At 36.5% G+C, this 6000-nt stretch overlaps 1 protein-coding gene across 7 annotated transcripts in view; it reads left to right on the top strand.

Moving 5' to 3' along the window:
* Positions 1-471: 471 nt before the first annotated feature.
* fam135a (family with sequence similarity 135 member A) overlaps positions 472-6000 on the top strand; it is a 63144-nt gene continuing 57615 nt past the window's right edge. For 4 of the 7 annotated variants that reach the window (XM_004914506.4, XM_004914505.4, XM_018094346.2 and 1 more), the window contains exon 1: positions 473-639. The gene's annotated coding sequence lies outside the window, so the exon portion shown is untranslated. Of the gene's footprint in view, positions 640-6000 lie in introns of all 7 variants that reach the window. The other 3 variants (XM_031902992.1, XM_004914503.4, XM_031902991.1) reach the window with 1 other exon arrangement.

The following is a 6000-nucleotide window of genomic DNA, read 5'->3' as shown; positions in this document are numbered from 1 at the left end:
TGTGCACACAGAACGTCTTCCCATAATAACTGTTATGATGGCATAACGTCATTTCCGCAATCAGCAGCTCCCGCCCGCCGTGCCTTGCCTTATCCCTTGAAAGCCAATTTTTTGTAAAAACCCTTATGCGGCCCAGCCTCATCCTAACTTTGCCTCCTGCGGCCCCCAGGTAAATTGAGTTTGAGCCCCCTTAATTAAGGCTACTTAATTTTAGTGAAATAATGGGAACAGAAACTCCAGTAATACATAATTTTCCTGGCAAAGAACACGTAATAACAACCAATTATTTATTTTCCTATTTGTTTCACTGACAAAAGTAGAAACAACGAGCCGAGGTAACAAAATTAAGTCATGCATTGCTATCAGTATAGTTCTCTATCAACCTCAACTCTATCCGTACTTGTCACTACCCAAGACAGCGGCGTGCAACGTCAATGCGTTTATATACTCTGCGATCGTGACGTCACATTCTCGTAGTCTCGTCTCGCGATAGTGTGACTAAAATCTGAGAGAGCTGGCCGGCAGGAGCCGAGGAGCTGGACATTTAAAGGCGTTGCGGGACATTTAAACAGCGATCGGGATTGCGGGATTGTCTTATGAAAATCGGGGCTGTCCCGCGAAAAGCGGGACTGTCGGGCGGTATGTATGGTGTACAGTTGTGTGTATGTACAGTATGGGGCATAACTGTACAGTGCATAGTACAAACTGAATGGGAGTACAGTACAGTTGTGTGTCTGTGCTCTGTGGTACAGCTGTTTGTGTTCGTGTGTAAGCTTATGGGGATAGAACTGTGCCAGTGTGTGTATACGCATTAGGGAGTAAGAGGGGGTGGTACAGCTGTACTAGGGGGACTGAGTGTATATGTGCAGTACAGGGATGCACCTTGTGTATTTGCAGTATATATTATTGTTATATAATACATGTAACTGTTAATATGAAATCGAAGTGTTAATATATATTGTATTGTGTGGATGTAGTTGTATTGTAGTGTGTCTATTTCTATGACAGCCTGGAAATGCTACATTTTTACAGTTACACATTATTTCTGTAAAGCTTCCTGTGCAATATGGAGTGCATCTGTTCCACTGGGTGTGTACAATGCACTTTTGTAAGTGTCTGTCAGACTAGCTGTTATGGGTTATGTAAAAGTAGAGCACAAGGATCTTACAGTGCAGAGGAAACTGGCACTGAATTGTTATAAGGAAATGTTATTGTTCCTGAAGAATGCAGGTGCTTATTAGTCTGGAACTGAACTGTCGGTCATTTCAATTTCTGCAATGAATAGAAAAACGAACATCCTAATGTTACTGAATCATACAAAGCACTGTAGTATGCACTAGTAGGGGGTTTAAGGTTAGCACACCCTAAACATCATAGGGACAGTTTTGTGGACTTACTTAGGATTCCTTCCTTAAACTGTTTTTTCACTGTAAAAGAATGCTTTTTCAAATAAAATGAATGCTGTAAACAGCAGCTGCTAAAACTGAAATTCCTCTATTGAAGATGGCCAGTGTGCAAAATGAAATAATAATTGTTTCTTAAAGGGACTATGTCACTTTTAAAATACTTGGGAGAATGCCAAATGAAGTCACACCCCACTGACTAAAGTCAGTGAACTTTTTCTCAAAGTTACTTTGCCTCATTTTTAAATTAAACAGCATGTGGTACTTTTCTGCAGAGTGCGTCGCTGCCTTGTGTGTCCTGCTTCCAGTTGTCCCTTACATTGGTCAGGTGTGTGAGTAGTGCAGTAATCTGCCAAGAACTACTATGCTTTTCATTTTCTGAGCCCAAGGCAGCACAATAATCACTTGGAAGTAGGGAATATATGGTTGACAGAATTTTGTTGTTATTTAATTGCAGTAGTTTAACATAAACAAACGTATGTATGTATATTTTTATTTATAAAGCGCTACTTATGTACGCAGCGCTGTACAGTAGAATACATTAATACAAACAGGGGGTTAATAAGATAATAGATAAATACAAAGTACAACAATAAATACAAGATACAGTTACAGTTGCAATAAGATAAGAGTGAAAGACACAAGAGGATGGAGGTCCCTGCCCCGTAGAGCTTACAATCTATATCTAATATATACATACACTTACCTTTTTCTTGCTTAAGGGGCATGGGCTTGCCTAGGCAGTAACCTAGCTGCTTGTAAACATTCTCTAACCTTTCGCTCCTTCGGGGCAGAGCAAGCTGCTGTAGCATATTGTAGTTTTATATAGAGACAGTGACAAGAATGTGGAGTGGGTCTTTTTTTAATGGCCGGAGCCTTTAGAGCAATGCCAAATTAATTAGGTTAAAATATTTACATGCAGTTTTTGTTGCATGCTCCACCTACATGCATAATGCCCTGTCTATAAATAATATTTCCGCTACTCTGAGTGCACCCACCTTTGGTGGAAAGGGGTACACTAAATTGGTTCAGGATTTGGCTGACTCCCAGCAACTTTTGCAGAATTCAGATTTTGATTTAATTTAACAGAAGACTTAAAGGGAAATCCTACGTTGGGTAGGAAAAAGCAAGAATAAATTATCATGGTTTTGTTTCAATGCCAGTGAAAAATGAGCTCATATCTGTAAAAAATATAATCATATAATAATTTTCCCATCTCTATGCCCTCACATACAATTCAGTCCTAAGTGCTCCTTCCTGACTGCGCACAAGTATATTTGACAATATGTGTGTCATGGAGACTGTAATAAAAAGGCAAACAATAAAAAAAAAATTCCTTTTAAGGCCTACAAGGACCCGGTGTTGCCTCCCTGAATAAATAGCAGAAAATCAGCATAATGCTAATTTTAAAAAGTACATATGTAGTAATTTTTTGAGATAATCTATGATTTTTGGATCCGTTTACCTTCTTGTGCAATTATAAAAAGAGAATGTCTTGAAAAGTTGTAATATCACCGCCAAATGATCCATAACCATTATTTTGTGTTTGTACAGTAACTTCAATTAGGGGGATTGAAATGTATTGATATCAATAACAGGGCTGAAATGATTTCACTAGAATCTTCCAAATCTGGGTCTGTAAAAAATGACTTTGTGGCTTTTGATATATGATCCACTAGAATGAAAAAGAACCTTATACTTTATCAAGGAAGATGACAGTTGGTGCAAAAGTGGTGGGCACTGGTGGCTGTTCATAACTGTTATTCACTTATTCTTATACACTTATACATTCTTGTACAAAAGACCCCAAGTCCTTACTATGTCTTTTTTATAATAATATATTATATATATCATAAACAGTATTTAAGGTAGAGTTACATGTAAATATAAGTTATGTATGCGTGCCATATTTCAGTGTAATATCTATAATTCATAATAATCCACCCTTATGAGCAGGTTTGTAAATCAGGGTAAAAAACCTTTATCAAATCTGTCAAGCAAGTAAGCGTGATATATATCATATATAGAAAGGTCCCAGGGAGGACCAAAACATGCACATTTTTCCAATAGGATGTGTAAGGTACAGTTCATGTGTGGAGACTCCTTACAAATATGGGAAAGTAGATTGCCTGACAACATAACCTGAAAATGTATCAGTGAATATGAAAATCCCTTTAAAAAGTGATCACAACATAACCGTAAAACACATCATATATGCTTATTTATTTTTACCCTGACCAGCATTTCATATGTAGGCAATGGGATGTGTACTAGCAACCACATATCACTATTTGGTTGATTTACAGGTTTTATTATTTTTATGATGAATTGTTTAGGTCTGTGAGAGGATACAGTTTGGATTATTTTTCATGAAAATACCTTTATTTTGAAAATTAATTCCAACGTTTGGTCACATTCCATAACCTTTCTCTGACAAGTTTTTATTTTTTTATTTAAAGCCAGAGGGGATGTAATGCTCTGCTAAATAGAGCAGTACTTCTCTTTGGTCAATATTCACTGATCCTTTGAAAATCTCTGCAATGACCCTCTTTAACTCTTGCATCGATTGTATTTTGGTATGTGTATGTTCAGTGTATACACTCATTTATTTTGCAGTGGTTCAGAATATGTTGGCGCTTAAGAAATATGTGTTAACAATAGCAATAATAATTTGCATATAAATACATTTCCACCTCCTTGTTCTTCTTCTAAAAATTCCATAGGAATGAATTGAACGTGAGTTTTTATGTATTAAACTCCAAACTCACATTTTGATAAACCCTTCCTTAAGTATTTGGGAAATTCCATAAAGGCTGCAATTTGACAACTTTCTCTGACTGTATTTATACTTGCTGGAATATGCTACTTTCCCATGAAGGCTGCAGTTTCACAATCTTTTTGTACTTACTTGAATTGGGAGGTTTTTTGCTAAGCAGGTTTTGCATCTTTCATCCCTGTCTGCCAATGCTCTTTGACCTTCCCACAGTAATTTTTGCAAAACAATACACAGTGCAACATAAACCTGGAGATGTCAATGCTAATTTATAGTCCATTTTACCTAATGTAAAATGTTAATCTAAGTACATTTTCAACTTTTCCAACATCCGTTAAACCTTTTAATGACTTAAATACCGTAAATGATATTGCTATTAATGGGGACCTGTCACCCTATGAAATGCCAAATCATTTTATCTGAGCAAAATAAACTTTAACAACACTATATAAGTTGTTTACATTTCCTTTCCTTTATTTTTGAAATTCACAATCACAGCAAGCAGACAGGCACCATTTTGTGGACACTTATTAAAACAAAATTTCTATCACCCCAAAATCTGTGTGGCAGAATGGGGGACCTAATTCCCATGCCCACGCACCGACTACACTGTTAATGAAGTGCAGAATGGAAAGTTGAAAGTAATTGACTGTCCCTACTCTATGCCTGAGGTATAGAGACGTGGCAGAGCGCTCAGATTTTTAAATACATTTATATCAGGTATGGATGTTTTAATAAAAAAGAGTGTTTAATGTTTAATTTACAAATTACTTTTATTAAGCTTTTTATTTGTGGGTAACCATGTTCCCTTTAAATTTAGTATGTGCCTGCCCCTGCAATTTTGTATTGTTTTTTCAATATAAATAAAGCCACTATAAAATCCCATAATAAAGCACTGCCTTTTAAATACAGGTGTGGGATCAGTTTTTGAGATTACTTGGTACTTGGATTTTTGGATAAGGGCTCTTTCTGTAATTTTTCCGTAATACCTTAAATCTATTGAAAAACATTTAAAAAAGAAAAAAAGCAAAAGAATTGTTTTGCCATCAATATGGCTTCATGCAGCTTAGTAAGGACTTCTCTATACTGTTATTATAGTGAAGGAAATAATTAAAAAAACAGAATTATATGCTTAAAATGGACTTTATGGCCTTCCGATAATTCAGTGTTTTCTGGTAAATGGGTTTTTGGAAAAAGGGTCCCATACTTTTGCTACCCACGTCTGTACTCTCACACAAAAGGGCAACAACATATGGGGTGATGTGCTACCCACGTCTGTACTTCCACACAAAAGGGCAACAACATATGGAGTGATGTGCTACCCACGTCTGTACTCCCACCCACACAAAAGGGCAACAACATATGGGCTGATGTGCTACCCACGTCTGTACTCCCACACAAAAGGGTAACAACATATGGGGTGATGTGCTACCCATGTCAATTGTCAAAAAGCAAAACATCTGAATATACCTTGCCCTTACTGGCACTGTAAATCGCTACGGGTATGTCAATGTAATTATGCACATTACACAATTACTCTGATTTACCTGCACCAATTACCTTTGCAGTCAACGGTAATTTTTGGGTTTAACCATTGTCAGATCTCTTTAAGGTCTTTTAATCACCTGGCAACATTGTTACAGGATTTAGAGCCTGGAGTGCAGAGAATCTATACAGCTGCTTTTAAAAGCATTTACATACATTTTCAAATAACTTTTTTTAAAAATTTTTAATTATTTTATTTTTGGAAAGTTGATTAGAATTACATTCTCAAAAACTGTTTTTAGGAGGAGGATGTTTTTGGAGATACAGGAGTCTGTGACT

The sequence above is a fragment of the Xenopus tropicalis genome, chromosome 5, assembly GCF_000004195.4.
Source record: "Xenopus tropicalis strain Nigerian chromosome 5, UCB_Xtro_10.0, whole genome shotgun sequence".
Lineage (NCBI taxonomy): Eukaryota > Metazoa > Chordata > Amphibia > Anura > Pipidae > Xenopus > Xenopus tropicalis.
Note: the sequence above shows the minus strand (reverse complement) of the source record. Positions and strands in the feature narration are given on the sequence as shown.